Raw genomic sequence first — 17716 nt, forward strand, 5'->3', positions numbered from 1 at the left:
TATCTATCTATCTATCTATCTATCTATCTATCTATCTATCTATCTATGTGCTGTTGGGGTTCAGCCCAGTACTTTGCATGTGGAACAAGCAAGTCCTTGAATCTTCACCCTTGGTCTTTTGAGTCAGGCTTGTGCTATGTTGCCCTGGCTTGCTTTAAATTAGGATTCTCCTAAGAGATGGGATTGCAGGTGTGCACCACCTTGCCCAGAGAAACTAAAATTCTACTTTCTCAGATTCTTTTTAATGAGTTTCTACAAGCACATTTGAAATCGTTGGCAGCACAAAACTTGAAGACTTAAAGCATAACTTTATTAAAGCATAACTTTAATAACTAAATACTTACATAGAAAGGATGGGTATTCTTCAAAAAGTAATGCAAAGTCCATGCAGACATCTGGTAGGAAAACAGAAGGACCACAGATTTGTGATTGAAAAACACTTTGTCACATAGTCAGAAAAACAAAGAAATGAGCAGAGAGAACTTCGTAGGTACCCAGGCAGTTTCTGGAAGTTGGGTGTATAGTCAGCATTTATTAAACAGCCAAGAGGTCTCTTCACATAAAGACATGTTGTATCTCTGCTTAGCTTCGTGGATGGGCTCTGTGTCTGTGTGCTCAACCATCTGTGGATTGTTAAATATTTGAATAAGAATTACATCCATACTGAATTTTTCGTGTAGTCACCATTCGGAATATTCAGTGTAACAATCATTTCTGTAGCGTTTAAGTTGTGTTAAGTGTTGTGTGTAACAGAGGTGTTAGGTGTCCTACCACACCATTTTATTTAATGTGCTTGAGCGTCTGAGGCCTCTAATATTGGGGCGTTCCTGAAACCAATGCACTGTAGCCGTCGAGGGAAGACTTACTCCTTCCTGTAAGTAAACTGTGTGCTTTATGATGTGACTGCTTGCGTTTATAGCTTATGGGACTTCCTATAAGGCCCCACCCAGACACAAAGAACTCTAGGCGACTAATGAAAACTGAGATTAGGGGAAATAGTCTTCTTCAGGCATGAGCCTCCTAATTGGTGATCCAGTACCAAATGGTCAGCCTTGAAACTGTAGCACTAAATGGATTGTACAGGTTGTATTTACGTACTTAGGCATTTATATATATGTAATGGTAACAGTTAAAGAAAAGAGGCCTTGGTTTCAAGAGGAATTTGGGTGAGAGGGATTGGAGGGAGGAAACCAAAGGAAGTAATTATATTTTAATCTAAAAGTTAAAAAATAAAAAGATATTAAATACCATTATTTCTGCTAGAAAATGCACACATAAATATAATATCTTTATAAAGTGCATTTCTGGATTATATGAAATTGTTAGTTTAAGTGCTCCTTAAGATTTCCTATCCCCAGAAGACACTAAGTATTCTTTTTAATTGTTAGAATATCTTTGTGAATAGTAGCATCAAGAATTTAGTAGTATTAACAGTAAAATCAAAGACAAAAAAAATATATTGCTAGCTTGAGTACTGTTCTCTGAGTAGTGTAATTATTTTGCAGTTTTTTAAGAGTCAGATATAATGTAAATGTGATAAACTACGTGAAAGATTTTTATAGAGGCTTTGTTTTTTAGAAAAATAGAAAATCACATTGATGTTTTTATCCAAAGACTGTTAAGTAGTTACATGAAATGTAAACTGTGTTTTTTATATACTATTTTTTATTTTAATTTTTATTAATTACACTTTATTCACTTTGTATCCCCCCACAAACCACTCCCTCTCCCCCTCCTACTCCCACCTTCCCTCCCCCTTCTCCACACAGCCCCTCCCCAAGTCCACTGATAGGGGAGGACCTCCTCCCCTCCCATCTGATCCTAGTCTATCAGGTCTCATTAGGAGTGGCTGCACTGTCTTTTTCTGTGGCCTGGTAAGGCTGCTCGGCCATTAGGGGGAGGTGATCAAAGAGCAGGTCAATCAGTTCATGTCAGAGACAGTCCCTGTTCCCTTTACTATGGAACGCACTTGGACACTGAACTGTCATGGGCTACATCTGTGCAGGGGTTCTAGGTTATCTCCATGAATGGTCCTTGGTTGGAGTATCAGTCTCAGAAAAAACCCCTGTGCCCAGATTTTTTGGTTCTGTTGCTCTCCTTGTGGAGACCTGTCCTCTCTAGGACTTACTTCCCCCTTCTTTCATAAGATTCCCTGCACTCTGCCCAAAGATTGCCCATAAGTCTCAGCATCTGCTCTGATACCCTACAGGGTAGAGCCTTTCAGAGGCCCTCTGTGGCAGGCTCTTGTCCTTTTCCCTGTTTTTTCCTTCTTCTGATGTCTATCCTCTTTGCCTTTCTGAATGGGGATTGAACATTTTAGCCAGAATCCCCCTTCTTGATTAGTTTCTTTAGGTGTACAGATTTTTAGTAGGTTTATTCTATATTATATGTCTAATATCCACTTATGAGTGAGTATATACCATGTGTGTCTTTCTGCTTCTGGGTTACCTCACTCAGGATGATCTTTTTCAGTTCCCACCATTTACCTGCAAATTTCATGATTTCCTTGGTAAACTGTGTTTTTACTGTACTATGATTACAAGTATAACTTAATATATTTTAAGACTACTTCTTTCTTTGTCTCCAGACTGCATCAACCCGACATTCCTTTCTTATACCAATGTGAAATGTCCATGTCATCGGTAAACCATCAACTTTGCTAAGATAGAAGACTACTGAGAGCAGAAGAAAATTTAGTGAAAGGTGGACCTTCGAAATTAAATGGCAGGGTGGTTTATTCTGAAAAGCCATTTCTGTTCATTCCTAATTATCTGTATTTCACTTATTTTGCACATTTACAGATGTGCCTGTTTAAAAGACACGCATATACTTGAAGAATCTGTAAGGTTATAGCAGCACAGTGCAGCCACATTCGGTTAATCAGTGTCTGACATCATTGCAAGAGTCGACTGATACAGTCTTCCAGCATGTATTTGCTTCCTACCGGCCATTAGTGTAATAAAAACTACATTATTAATCTTGTCAAATGCTTTAGTTTCTGGCTCTTAGATTCATCTAGTAATTTCACACATGAAATTTTGTTATATATGATGTTTAGTAAAACCTTCAGTGTGATTATTACAAAGAATTTGTCAGATCTTTGGATATGATATTATTTAGGAAAATCCTGTAAATAACCATGCATAAGTTGCTTTTTACATTGTTTTCTTAGAAATTGTGTCTAGATATCTTTTCATTAATTTTAAATTAAGTAAACTAAATATATAGAAATAAACTTGATTAAAGATAGAGTGGTTTTGGATGAACTTTAAGAAAATATGAGTATACCAAATGTCCTTTAAAGAAAAAAGGTAGGGGACAATACTAGTTTTAGGGATTTTCAAATGAGAAACTTAGATTTTAGGGTTACTCACCTTAGCAATTCTTACAAGAAGATATTGCTTTAGAGCTTATATTTATTTACATCTAAGACAATTAAGATAATTTGCCAAATATATTCTCATTTGCATTTTGTCTTTTAAAAAGCCAATAAAGGAATCTTTCAGTATTACTGTAATTTTTCTTTAAATGTTTAATTTGTTAAGCTTAGCAAATAAAATTTTGTTCTGTTAATAGTGCCTTGCTTAGTGATTGCAAAAACATATAACCCAAATTGAGATACTCAAAATACCTATTTTCATGTTATGGAAATGCATCTGTGGATTATAGAGGCATGGAGTGTCTGTGGTGAGTGTGTGTAACCATTACTCCAACTGGAATCTGCATCCATTGTAGCTTTACATCCATAAGCTACAATGCTTGGCATCTTACTTACCATTTCTGTCTTACATGGTTTTCTTTTCATTTTTACCTTAGCTTTTGATTGCCAACAGTAAAGATGATGGAAATTACATTACTGCTTACCTGTTAAAAATCATTTAATATAACCACAAAGAACATTTAAATTGATTGCTAGACACTATGACTAAAAGGTACATCTAACTATTCAGGGCCATTTTTCCAATATTAAGGAAAAATAAAATGTATTATGTTTTATTATCTCTTGTATTTGTATTTTATGATTTTTTTGCTTTTGGTAAATAAAACATACAGTTTTGTTTGCTAATTGAGCCTCCTAAATTGTTCTTTCTAATTCCCTTTACTCCCCTCCTTCGTAGAGTGTTTATTGTTGACTGAAGTACGCGTGCTGCATCCTTGCAGTAAAGCGCTTGCATGGCAGCATGGGGAGCTTCACTGCCTGATGGGAGAGTGCTCTAGTAGCAGGAACTCAGGCTGGGTCTCCATGTGTCCTCATCTCTGTGGGAAATTTCTTTACTGACTGTTCATTGACATTAAGGAATAATTAAGTGAATTTACTTTAAATTACAAGGAAGCTCAGCTACCAAACATCAATTTATTAAAATTTCATTTTAGTTTTTATAGAATTTGTATATTGTTTTTGTGTATGTATGTGCCACTTTTGACCCAACATCAGAACTTCACTTTCTTTTTTCTCTTCAGTCTGTAAAGTTCAAATGTATATTACCTGCTCTCATATCATTGTAATAGTTTAACAGTAGACATAAATTTCATCATCCAAGCCAGATCCCCAAAAGTGTTATTCAGAAATGTGGACTCCTACACAAATCCTGTCACTTCCTGTGAGTTTGAACAGCTTCTGTGGTTTGGAGAACCCTTGACTAACTTTACACGATGCCTTCAAGACAAAGTCAGACCCACGGTGTCTAGCGTTTTGAGTGAGTGTGAACAAGGGCTTGGATGTTAATGTAAAAGTACCGTAAGTGATTGTGTATTTGAATAAGCTTGCTATGGATTGAGTAATCCATTTTGATGTAATTACACAATAGACTATTTTATAGCAAAATGTGTATTTTTATGTAGTACATTAGCATAGAGTTTAAAAATTGAAAGTTAAACTATGAATCCTGTTATACCAAGTTAACCTGAAACTCTCTACTTCATAGAAAATAAAACCACTAATCTTTAACCAATTATTTTAAGCCCATCAGATAAATCTCAATTTATACATGTCTTCGAAGTAGTTCATACATTTTAGTTGTTGAAGTGATAATGGTAACTAATTTTTTCTGCTTCTCTTCCCGCTCCCCTTTTCTTTTTCCTCTAGGACCTCGTGGAAGCAGAGCAAGCATTCTCCTACTGTGTATTCACCCCACCCCTTTTCATTCTGAGTGTCCTGGGACTGTCCCATAACTTACTCTGTAACTCAGAGTCCTTTGCCTCAGTTGCCCACACAGCCGAGCCCACAGAGCCACACCACATTTCCAGTACCTTTATAATCGGATAAGTGTCAAGTGTCCAGCTGAAGAACAGGTCAGGTTTTCTTAATATTTTGCCCCAAGATAATAGTAGTTGCTGCTTTAAAAAAGACACCAGCGTGGTGTCAGGGAGTCCAACAGTTACTCTGCTTACCTATGTCTGGAATCTGCTCAGAACAGCTGTTACAGTTGTTTTTAGCTTACGTAGTGCTTCCTCTCACTCTCCAAAGTCCTGGAAGCTAAGATAAATGGGCACCGGATGAGGGAAGGGCTACAGCTGGGATACAAAGTGAATAAATTGTACTAAATACTAACAATAAAGAAAAATAAAACAGGAAATTAATGTTAAATAAATATCTAATTATTTTTAGATGAAAACTATTGTGAACAAAAAAATGAATACGGGAATTATGTTTTGTTTTCATTTAAAGAAAGGGATTTGATATGCGTGACAACCTGCTTTATAACTTAACTATTCTTTTGCTTTCCAGGTGAATGGATTAAAAAATAGGATAGAAAAATGATGGCTTACAATTGTTTGAATTTTTATTACTGTATCTAAACATTCAGTATGTTGAACATGAGAACAAACTTTAACATCTATTTCACAGGACTAATAAGGAACAATTTCATTTATGATTCATAGTTATTTTGATATGATTATGCTCCTTCAAAAATTACATGTCTCCAGTAACTGAGAAATTTAGCTAGCATTTGATCTTATCCAAATAATGTTTTGGATAAGATCTTATCCAAATAATGTTTTGGATAAGATCAAATAAATAAAAGAAACTTCTGAAAATTTGAAGCTATAACAAAAGTGGGATTTCCCTGTCCCTATTAATAATCTATGACAATGGCCTTTGCTGTGATGCTGGCTTTAAGGGTACTAGTGATTCACATATAGTTGTGATCAAATCCAAGTTGTTTTCTAATTATCTAATTCCCTATTACTCTCTGTCAAAGAATTGCTTCTTTGATTCTTAATTATTGTTTCTACTTATAAGTAATCAAAACATGATTCAGTAATCTCTTTTCATAAAAAATACTATGTATTTGATTACAAAAAAAAACTACACTAACTCAGTACCTTTGAGAAAAAGAACTGGCAGAGGGGCAGGAACCAAAATAGGATGTTAAATTCTAAACTTATAACTTCTAAAAGTTATATTTTATAACTATTTTAAGTTATATTTTATAACTTTTAAAAGAAGTTATATTTGATTACAGGTTATAATATTTAATAAACATTGAGATTTATAGTTTTTAGCTATATCATTTGAATTCCTTATTAACTAGTCATGAAATATTAGCATATTATTTTTGCTGTTAATCTTTTATTTTTTGCAATTTATTCATCATATATCCCAATTGAAACCCCTCCCTCAACTCCTCCCAGTCTCACCCTTCCTCCCTCTTCCCCCCTATGGTAGTTCTCCTCCTCTGCCATTGCCCATAGCTTATCAAATCTCATCAGGACTGCCTGGATATTCTTCCTATGTGTCCTAGTAAGGCTGCATTGCCACAGGCAAGTGATCAAAGAGCAGGCAAAACTGTTCATGACAGAGGAAGCCTCTGCTCCCCTTACTTGGGAACCCACATGGATACTGAGCTGCCAATCAGCTACATCTGAGCAGGGGGTCTGGGTCCTCTCAATGCATGGTCCTTGGTTGGCAGTCTCTGGACCATGTAGGCTCAGACTTTTTAGCTTTGTTGGTTTCCTTGTGGGCCTCCAGCCCCCTCTGTGTCTCTCTATACCGCCCTTCGTCTATAAGACTCCCTGCGCTGTGTCCAAAGTTTGGCTGTGAGTCTCAGCATCTGCTTCAATCCCCTATTGGGTGGAGCCTTTCAGAGGACCTTCTATAGTAGGCTCCCATCCTGTTTCCTCTCTTCCATGGCTTATGGTGTCTATCCTGTTACCATTCTGAATGAGATTTAAGCACCCTTCTTAGGGTCCTCCTTGTTGTGGCATATTTTTAAAATAACTTTCTTGATAAAGTTTAATTGTAAGATGATGATATGCTACTCCTTATTTTAATAATCTTGCCTGTATAGGAAACATGCTGGAATGGACTTTGTTAAAATTGTTTAGCTGGAAATGTCCTCCTTTTGAAATCCAGTTTAAAATCCTAAGTATATTATCACCATGTTGACCCCTCTGACATATTTATGTTTCAGACTTCAAGATTTGAGACAAAAGCAGCTCAGGTATGGAATTTGGTTGGCATCTGAGCTTTATTTAAGCTTCTTGTAGTTTTTTTTTTTTTTTTTTAGATAGGTTACAGCTTAATACATGCAAGCAAATCAGCTTTTTGAAGGTAACGTTTTTATGTTGCAACAGATAAAAACGCAAAATGTTTATTTTTTTAGCTCAACATGTTTATCGACCTCCTTTTTCTCCCCCCTCCACCTTCCTGTCTCTCCTTCCTTTTGATATTGGGGTAAGACTCAGGGCCTCATATGTAAATAAGCAAGGCAAGCCCTCTCATTGAGCTCCCTGCTAAGCCCAGGCTTTTCTGTCTTGATGTTTTTAGCTTAGTCATGTTTCTTTTGTTTTGTTTTTTTGTTTGTTTGTTTGTTTGTTTGTTTTTTGCTTTGGTTTTAAAGGGTTGTGCCATCTGATGTCAGTGAAAACTGCTTTTTAAAACTCCAGCCCAGCACATATAGTGTATACTCATAAGTATGGGTATTAGCCATATAATAGAGGATAAACATACTAAAATCTATAGTCCTAAAGAAGCTAAACAAAAAGGAGGACTATAAGGAAGATGCTTAAGCCTCATTCAGAAGGGCAAACAGGATGGACATTGGAAATAGAAGACAAGAACAGGACAGGAGTGTTCCACAGGACCTCTAAAAGACTACCCACCCAGGGTATCGAAGGAGATACTGAGACTCATAGCCAAACTTAGGGCAGAGTGCTGTAACCCTTATGGAAGAAGGAGGAGATAGAAAGACCTGGAGGAGACAGGAACTCCACAAGGAGAACAACAGAGCCAAAATACCTGAGTCTAGGGGTGCCTGCAGAGACCGATACTCCAACCAAGGACCATGCATGGAGAGGACCTAGACCCCGTGTTCATGGGAAGTCCATTGGCTGCTCAGTTTCCAAGCGGGTTCTCTAGTAATGGGTACAGGGGCTGTCTCTGACATGAACTCAGTGGCAGGCTCTTTGATCACTTCTCCCTGGAGGTTGCTGCCTTGCCAGGCTACAGAGGAAGATGATGCAGTCAGCCCTGATGAGACCTGATAAGCTAGTGTCAGAAGTCCTCCCTGTCAGGGGACTAGGGAAAGAGTATAGGGGGAGAAGAGGGAAGGAGAGTGGGACTGGGAGGAGACGAGAGGGGGCTGCAGCTGGGTTACAAAGTGAATAAATTGTAATAAATAAAATTTTTAAAAAGCTCCAGTCCAGGGCCTGGCAAGATGTCTCTAAGAGTAATGGTGTCAGATACAAAGCCCAATGACCTGGGTTTTGATCTCCAGAACCCACATGGTGGAATGAGAACCAGCTTTATAATTTGTTGTCTGACTTCCACATGCACACTGTGACATGTAAGCCATCATGTGTTCCTGCCACTAAACAAATAAAACACAAAAACCAACAAAACCATGCCAGTAACTGTAAAGGAGATAGGCCAGGAATAGAGGCTGCCATTCTTTTTGTTTACAGAATGTTGCTTATCCTTTATCTGGTGCTCTGGATCTCTGTGTCTCTTTCTCTGTCGCACCCATACACACCTCCTCTCTAAACCCCCCATTTCCGACCCCCCTCCCTGTGTGTTTACTTTAAATCAGGGACTTTGCCAGAGAGTAGTAAGTTTAACAGAATTTACCCAAAGCTCAGATGAAGTCTGGAGAGCCACCACTTCATTTAGAGTATGTCAAGTAGCAAATAACCTCACTGGAAAATACAGATTCTGCAGGGATGCATGGCAATACATTCCATATGTGGAAATTTCTTTCTTTTTCACAAGGTTGCCCTCTGAATTCTACCATAGTGCTTTGGTTGGGCTATGTGATTTGGTATGTAAAATTCTAATGCCCATCCTGCTCATTCATTGGGACCCAAAGACTGTCCACTGCTATCAAGCATTGGTGTCCAGTCATCCTGAAAAAGCAGCTTCTGATGGAATATGAATTATTGTGTCCTAGGTCCAGATTTTTTTAATTGAAAATACTTTTTTCATGCAATGTGTTCTGATCAGTTTGCCTCCCTCATCTTCTCCCAGTTCCTTCTCTTTGTTGCTCAACTCCATGCCTTCTTTCCATCCTTTTTTAGAAAACAAGCAGGCAAAACCAAAACAAAATGAACAGGAAAAAAGGAAGAAAAAGGAAAGAAAAAAAAAAAAGGAGAAACACATACACACACAAAGTCCAAAACCTTATTAGACAAGCCAAAGACTAGGTAAGGCAAGAAAAATACCCAGGCAAAACAATCTAAAAAAGTACAAAAATACCAGGTTCACTTTGTGTGGGCCATCTCCTGTTGGCCGTGGGCCCTGCCGTAAGCGTGGTTTGTGTACCTGTGGGACACCATTGGAGAAAATGACTTCCTTCTTAAGTGGTTGACACGTGGAGAAAGCTTGCGAGTTCTGGATGAGGTTTTGTCTCAGCACTGGGTCCCCTTCTGTTTGGGTCTGAACAGACCCTGTGCATGCTGTCACGGGCTCCTGAGTTCACACGTACACCAGCCCTGCTGTGTTTGCAGGGTCTTGTTTTCTTGGTGTCCTCCATCACTATTGGTTCTTACATTCTTGGTGCTTCCTGAGCCCGGAGGAGGGGTTTGAGGAAGACTTTGGTCTTTTGGGGTTTTGTTTTGTTTTGTTTTTTTCGGGACAGTGTTTCTCTGTGTAGCCCTGGCTGTCCTGGATTAGCTGTGTAGACCAGGCTGTGCTTTGAAAAAACAAACAAACAAACAAACAAACAAACATCAGTTCATTGAAGCTATGCATTTAAAAGGTTTAAGTTATATGTAGTGTTCATAAACACAGGTGGCTGCAGAGGCTGGAGATGTAGGTAGGATCCTCCGGAGCTGTGGGTGTTTGGAATTAAACTCATAACAACTGAGCCACTTCTCCATTTTCAAAAACTATGAACTTAAAAACTTTTTTTTTTTTAAGAGACAGTTTCTCTCTGTGTAACAGCCCCAGCTTTCCTGGACTTGATTTGTAGACTAGGCTAGCTTCGAACTCATGGAAATCTGCCTGCCTTTGCCTCCCCTGAGTGCTGGGATTACAAGCGTGGACCACCCAGCATTCTATTTTACAACTTTTGAAATTGGGTTTTCATCCACTTAAAATGTTTTATTAATTGACATAAGGGAATTAGGGACTTTGAAAAGACATTTCCCAGCTGGTTGGATGGCACACACCTGTAATCCCAGCGCTTATGGAGGCAGAGACAGGCAGGCCAATGTGAGTTCGAGGCCAGCCTGGTCTGCAAAATGAGTCCAAGGCTACAAAGAGAAACGCTGTCTCGAAACAAACAACAACAAAAAAGATATTTCCCTAATCCTTAGGAACTGCCAAGATGAAATCTAGTTTGAATGATTCTTATAGAACCTCTTTCCAGGGCAGCAGTTGCTCCTCAGTGTCGTGTATTATACAGAATCACCTGAGGGTTTTGTGAAGTTAACGTCCTAAGACCCAGTTAGCACAGCCTGCCTCAGTGTGCCCCAGTGACAGTGCATTTTCTGAGTGGAGTTGTGGACTGACTCATCTAATGTTGCTGACAGCATACATGTGATGGGAAATTGAAAATATTAACCCATTTATTTGTGTATAAGATTTCAAGGCATATAGAATCAGGTTATAGAAATTAGGCTTTTTTTTTTTTTTTTTTTTTTTTTTGAGGTCTTGCCTTATGACTTCTGTGTTGAGACTTTTCTGGTTTTTGTGCCTCAGTACCCATGACATGCCTGCAGGGCCAGATGACCAGTGTGTAGCAGTGCTGGAACAGAATGGCAGTTACTTTCTCTGTCGGCATAAGAAGAACACAAGTGGATTACTTCCTCATGAAGATGGTTTTGTTTTTCTGACTCAACAAATAGTATTTCTTTCTACTAGCACCTTCCTTTCTCCATCCCTGTAGATTACATCAAGAGGTACCTCTGTTGCTGAAACGAAGGGTATGCTACTCCCGTACAAGTCCAGACACTTAACCGAAGCCTCAGTTTTCTTGCCTGTTTATTGGGAAGCACAATCAGGTACCTGAGGATTTGAGGAGACTTTAGTGTTCCCCAGATACGCATCAGTACATCTAAGGTTTGCGCTGCCTGTTAGCTTAACAGATGGCTTCAGAAGTTGAAATAAGCTCTGGCATGATGGCATGATATTTTCATGTCCCTTTGAAAATTCAGGTAAATAAGATCAGATTAAGCTAGTTCCTCTTCTCTGTTATAAGCAGAATTAGAGCAAAAGTTGCTTGTGTGACATTCTGTTTTGCTGCAGTTACATGGAGACAATAAAGCACACCAGCTCCAGCTGTGAGGAAGCTCACAGAGCCTTCTCAGCAGAGGTCCCTCTGGCCAGCCTCATCATTTTATTGCGGATGATGATGTAACTTTATGACTGGTGGCTCATGTACAAATGAGATGGTGCCCTGGAGTCCTGGTTGGGGGAGTGAATAAGTCGTCAGTAGGTTGTTTTGTACTCCAAGGCAAATTCCCTCTGCAGCTTCTGTAACTGCAGATTAACTTCAGATTTATTCTTAAGAATGTCTCTCCTTCAAAAGAAAACGTTTAGATGGGAGGGTAAGTCCCATCAGTCTCCACACCACAATGATAATTTGGGTCTTGTAAAGACCATTGTGTATGCCTGTGTTTGAAGGAATGATGCTTTTACTTGTGTACAAAATCTACTTTATACTTAATCCCTTGTTTTACCTTTAAAAGTGTCCAACATTTTCACATACACTCACACATATGCACACATGCTTATTCATAAACCAACTCATTAAAAAAAGTTCCCATACCAGTGCTTTGGGGGAAGCCTTTCGTTTTCATCCTTTTATGATTTTGATACTCTCAGCCCAAGTGTCATTTCAAGACCCCATTAAGATAGTTCTTTGATTACCGACCTTTAGATCTTATATTTAGTATTTTTCTCAATGCTTACTGCAGAGCTTGGAAAACTCAGCAAACAGAGGGGTGGAATCAGTTCTGCTACCAGGGTCTGGATACAAAGATGCTCTCTGACCTTTAGTTCTTGAGTCTAAAAGGGAGAGATTTATAAATAAGAAAACATGCTTATGTTAAGGTAGAAGTAAAAGAAAAATTACGGCTTAGAACCATTGAACTCTTGGAGTGTCCAGGAACCTTTTGCTTGGAACACTGCTAGAACTAGGACTTAAAAGAGTAAATAGAACTATGCAGGAGGCCTAAGCATTTCATAATCATTAAATATTTTTACTATGTTTCTTCTTTATTTTTAAAAGAAGATTAGATTTTAAAAATCTAATCATTATTAGATTTTATATTTACATGTGCATGTGTGCGTGTGTCTGAAGGTGCCTACAGAGGCCAGAAGAGGGGATTGAATTCTTTAGAGCTGGGAGTTACAGGTGTGTAAGAGCTACCATCCAGTGTGGATGCTACAGCCTGAGCACTAGTCCTCTGACAGAGTGGCAGGTGCTCTTGACAGCTGAGCCATCTCTCCAGCCCCTTGTTTATATTTTTAAAGTTGCTTATGAAGTGATAGGTTTCACTATGGCATTTTCATATGTAATTTGTTTTTTGGCTCTTCCCCTCTTCTTCCCCATCCAGCACCCCCTTGAACCCTTTCAGTATTTTTCTGTTCCTTGCATTGTGTTTTACCTCTCCTGGTATTCAGAAGGAAGTAGTTGTCTTTCCAATTCTCATCACACTTCATTTGAGCCTCTTAATTAAAAGCCTTTTTACTGTGTGTCACAGTCGTAACATTCATGCCTTGTCACTCTGCTTGGGGTAGGAGCTCTGGTATAATATCATAGCCTCCATGTGTCTTGTAAATAGTGTCTTTTCTCTTTTTAAAAAATTTAATAATTCTTATTTTTGTAAGTTATATAATTACATTGTCTTCCCCTTGTTTTCCTAACTCCAATGCCTCACAGGAACCCGAATCCATGCCCTCTTTTTCTTTTCTTGTTATATGCATGTGTTTGTGTGTGAATCTGCCTAAGTACCTAAATACTGAGTCTGTAGTGTTAACGGTACACATGTGGTTTCAGTGCTGACCTCTTGGTATTGGATAACTGGTTGTGGGGCTCTTCCCTGGGGAAGACCATTTCTCCCACTCAGCATTGCCCAGTGGCCCATAGTTCTCTGTCTGGGGTTGAGGCCCTGTGAGTTTTCCCTTCCATGTTAGCATGTCCATTAGTGCTGTCGTCATTCGGGTCTTATTTAGGTAACCATGCTGAATAGCTTCTCCGACAGTTCTAGTAGACAGTATCTTCAGAGATCAAATCAAGGGGCCAGAGGAATGGCCCAGCAGTTTAGGGCACTTGTTGCCACTGCAGAGGATCTAGTTTCGATGCTCAGCACTTACATGATGACTCTCAACCATCTCCAAATTCAGTTCCAGGGGCTCTAATGCCTTCTGACTAGGCATGCTCAGGGTACATGCACATATATGCAGGCAAAGCATTCATACACATAAATATTTATTTAAAAAGCAAAAACCAAGATGGTCCTTATGTTCTTGGAAGTGTCTTCTCTTTGCTAGTGCAGTATTACTAACTGTAGATGCCATTATTGCTATAGGCATCTGTCTCTCCTAAATGCACTAGTACAAGAAATTAATTGTAAGCAACCCTTTCACCCATGCCCTGCCGCCACCTCCCTCCCCAGAATTAACTACTGGGAACAAAACATAGCTTTACAGACTTTTTCTCCATAAACTTTTTACTAGGATGGTTCTGTGCTCTATGCTGTTAGCATAACTTCTGGTTTCAAAAACAGGTAGGAGAACCCCAGTTACATCTTTCAATGTTCTCCTTTTTCTTTGTGCTCTAGAAATTCTCAAGGGAGATTACTGTTTCTACAAAGAGCTTGTTCCTACTAAAAACCCAGGGCTTGCTTTTTATCTTTTCTCTCTAGATGGACGAAGACTTGTAGTTTCAAGGCCTTGGAGAGCTGCAGTATTGTAAGATCTTATGTTTGCAGCACTTGAACATTCTACTTGATGGCATTAAGCTTCTATTTGGTAAGAAGTTTTCTGTAACCAGGTTGTTAGAAAGAAAGGGCTCAAGACTGATAAAAAAAAACAAAAACAAAAAACAAAACAAAACAAAAAAACCCGAAATTATTCTGGATTCAAATGAGTTACTTTTGCTTTAAGATCAAAGAGTTGTCTCGAGATGTATCACTTGTTTTCTGGCTAAATCCTAAAACACTTAGAGCCATTCTGTAATTGTTTTCATGAGAGAAGCAGAATCAAGACCGGTATGGATGTACGCATGTATTTACCTAGAGATTCACTATGGGAATTGGCTCATGTGAGTTTGGAGGTCCAGAAGCCCCCCCTTTGCGATTGGCAAGCTAGAAAACCAGGAAAACCTATGTTGTAACCTGCTGAGTTTCACAACCTAAAAACTCATGGAACTGATGGTGTAACTCAAGTCTGTACTGTAAGGGTTTGGGGTGTTGTGGAGGGGAAAGAGTGTATCTTTACACCCAGTTTGTTCAAGTGCATGTCTTTTGGGATACATCATTGCAGGCAGGCATATTATGAACTAAGTAATCTGCGCATCTGTGATTTTCAGTCTTAATTGTCAACTTGATGCAACCTAGAGTCGTCTTAAAGCCTCCACTGAGGGATTGCCTGATCAGATTGGCCTATAGGCTTGTCTGAGGGACACCATCTTGATTATTAATTGTCTAGCCCATTGGTGGCATCATCCCTTGATATGTGGTCCTGAGCTGTACAGGAAAGTTAGCAAAGCCAAAGTCTGAGAATGAGCCAGCAAATAGTGTTCCTCTCTGGGTTCTACTTTGAGTTTCTGCTTATGTTCTTACCCTGACATCCCTCAATGGTGGGCTGTGACCTAGAAATGTAAGGTGTATTTGTTATTTTTCTATTTCTGCAATGAAAAAGCATAACCAAAGCAATGTGTAAAAGACAGAGTTTGTTTGGGATAGTGGTTCTGAAGGTTAAATAGCATGATGGTGAAACACAGGCAGCTAGATGCAGGCATGATAGCCAGAGGAGCAGCTGAGAACTTGTCATTTGAACCTCTAGTAGAAGCTGAAAGAACAAACTGGGGATGGCTGGAGCCCTTGAAACCTCAAAGCCCATCCCTCGTGACATAGTTAAGGGCCACAGTCAGCCGATTTGTTACAGCGTCAGGGGGTAAGTTGGGGCTTTCCCTGCTTGACTCTCACCTTTCCTTCTCTATTTTCTAACTGTAAGTCCATAGATGACTAAATTCCCAGTTGCTTCCAAAGGAAGGCTTTCTACCCTGACCACCAGTAAAACTCTACCAAGTAAATAGGTGTTGTTTTCAAATCCCTGCTTGGTGAAACAACACATGAGAGAGGGGAGAGGAAATGGGTGCTCCTTTTCACAGTAATCCAGCTCTCAAAGGCAAGCCGCGGTTTTTATTTTCAGAAACAAAACCAAGCTTGATTCTTTTAAACCACGGAGAGTTCTGAGTGAAGGCCCTGTTATCCATAGGGATAACCTTCCCTTTCCTTTCTCCTCACTCCACCTCCAGCCTCCACTGCTACCTGCCCCAAACCTTGTCATCCTGCTCTATCACAGCGTCAGTGACCTTGTCCACTCCTGGGAGGTCTTGCGTTGATGCTTCTCTAAACTGAAGCTGTAGTGACCCCGCACATTTGTGCTGCCCCCCTCTACTTGATGTGAGTTTGACATTCGTGTTTCCCCACTGAAGAGTCCATGCTCACCAGGGTAACTTATGTTCTGAGAATAGTGAAGGCAGAATATCATAAAGTCCTGCAGAGATGTAGTCCTATTGTCTGTTACAGTGACCGATTTTGAGATTATTGTTTTCTCTAGCGAGAGCTGAACCCAAGGGCAAATTTACAGGAAAAAGTATTGGAATTACTTTTACTTACTGTAAACAGCAAATTACTCCTCACTCCACCACCCTCTTCTCTTTTGGCTTTTTGAGACAGGGTCTCTTTACATAGGCTTGCTAGTCCCGGAACTCACTATGTAGAGCAGGCTGGTCTTGAATTCACAGAGATCTGCCTGCCTCTGAAAGGTGCGCACCATGCCTGGCCAAGTTAAATTTCAGTGTGTGTGTGTGTGAGTGTGTGTGTGTGTTTGTGTGTGTAAGTTCGTTCACATGCAGGGTGATTAAAGGACAACTTTATGGAGGCAGTTCTTTCTTGGCATCTTGGGGATGGTTCTAGGGATTGAACTGAGACCTTCTTTGACTCTTTTAGTTTCCCATTTCCCTTACTGCCCTTTCTTCCTATTCCTGGCTTTTCCCAACATCTCTTTGCTAAAATTTAATATAGTTTATCTAAAGGCATAGTATGTTACAATGTGTGTTTAAAAAAAAATAAAAATAAGAATGCTGCAAGTGAAATTACTTCAGCACAAATGTGCTCCTTCAGCCCTTCATGGATATTTTCAAATCCCTGGCCCTCAGGGTCTTTTATTCAAGGAACTCTTTTTAATGGATATCTCAGGCAGGAAGGAAAGGTGCCTGTCTGAGATGTTCAGAGGCTCAATATACAGTTCACTGGCTGTCTCTTGTCCCACCTTCCATACAGGTGACTCAAATGGACGATTTGTATGTGATGTCTCTCAGACGAGGATTTTTTTCTTTCTTTTACAAGATCACTTGGCTTGTAAATGAACAGTAAGAAGAAATTGTTATCCTCTCAAAAATTACTAGTGTCTTCTTCAGGGCTTTAGCCAGTTGAACCAATACAATAAGTTTCTTGGTTGTTTAATTTCCAGTCACTTGGATTTAGGATGCCTAATCTCCAGTCTGTTTCACAGTGCCACTTACAGACTATTGCTCTTTATGACAAATATGCTATGTTGCTGGCAGTGACATGACTTCCAGATTCATGAATAAGGATGCAATTGACATTTGTCTCTTTCTCTACTCTCCCATGCCTGTCCAGTGGATAATTTTTCATCCATGTTTTACTTTGTAACATGTGTGATTATTGTTGTAATTTCTGGCTTGTCTTTAGAGGCTCATAAGCAACTCTGGTCTAGTTATGTTTCATCTTGGTCTTTGGATGTCCACAAACCATACATAATCTTTCTCAAAAAGTCAGGGATCATGCTGAGAAAGAGCAGAGAAAGTGAGGGAATGAAGGGAGGAGTACTAGGAGGGAAAGTAGAGGGCAAGCAGTCACTGATTTAACACCTTGAGAAAGATGCTAAAAAGATTTACAGAAAAACTTGAGAGGGTCTGTGCCCCAGGCTTGATCCTAAATGATGAACCTTTGTGAGAGAGCTCACAAAGAGAAAGGGTGGGAACAGAACCCTTCAGAGCATCAAGTAGCCATGAATTAT

General features: G+C 39.3%; 1 protein-coding gene across 1 annotated transcript in view; it reads left to right on the plus strand.

Moving 5' to 3' along the window:
- Ndfip2 (Nedd4 family interacting protein 2) overlaps window positions 1-3573 on the plus strand; it is a 50776-nt gene extending 47203 nt beyond the window's left edge. Inside the window, exon 8 of the mRNA XM_055609739.1 lies at window positions 2588-3573. The gene's annotated coding sequence lies outside the window, so the exon portion shown is untranslated. The remainder of the gene's footprint in view (window positions 1-2587) is intronic.
- The last annotated feature ends 14143 nt before the right edge of the window (window positions 3574-17716 follow it).

The sequence above is a fragment of the Psammomys obesus genome, unplaced genomic scaffold (assembly GCF_907164565.1).
Source record: "Psammomys obesus unplaced genomic scaffold, mPsaObe1.curated_primary_1811, whole genome shotgun sequence".
NCBI lineage: Eukaryota > Metazoa > Chordata > Mammalia > Rodentia > Muridae > Psammomys > Psammomys obesus.